The following is a 540-nucleotide window of genomic DNA, read 5'->3' as shown; positions in this document are numbered from 1 at the left end:
GCACTGAAAATCTTGGCGTATTCTTTTGAACTTGCACTATTCAGTGCAACCCATGGAACTCGTCCAGTGTTGGTGTGAACTGAGTGCGCACTGGTGCGCACTAACTTTTGCCCAATCGAAAACGCTATTAGTTATTGTTAGTCATAAAATAAATTGCAATTTATCATATCATTATCAAATCGTTATTATAAAAAGTAACGATAAAAGTAACGTTGCTATTATATATCATTTCCTGATAATTTTATACCTGGTAAAAAATTTTTTATGCACTTTTGGACACGAGCCACTCACTGCGCTTGAGACTACAAAGTTCCTAAGCACTGGTCACTGTGATTGGTGGTGTCCGATCGAGCCGTGATCAATCGGGATCACCTCTCGACGGGCCAGCAGTCTGCTGGCCTCGACGTGGCCGGAACGCCGGTCAGAGGTCACGGCTGAGAAGGAGGCTGACTGGCTCGGGGACGTTATGTCGCGCACGTGTAATGCGTCGATGTTTCGGAGCAAACCAATGGTCCGCAGGGCAACCTACTGGTGGTCCGA

This window comes from Trachymyrmex cornetzi, unplaced genomic scaffold (genome assembly GCF_001594075.2).
Source record: "Trachymyrmex cornetzi isolate Tcor2-1 unplaced genomic scaffold, Tcor1.1 scaffold138, whole genome shotgun sequence".
Lineage (NCBI taxonomy): Eukaryota > Metazoa > Arthropoda > Insecta > Hymenoptera > Formicidae > Trachymyrmex > Trachymyrmex cornetzi.
Note: the sequence above shows the minus strand (reverse complement) of the source record.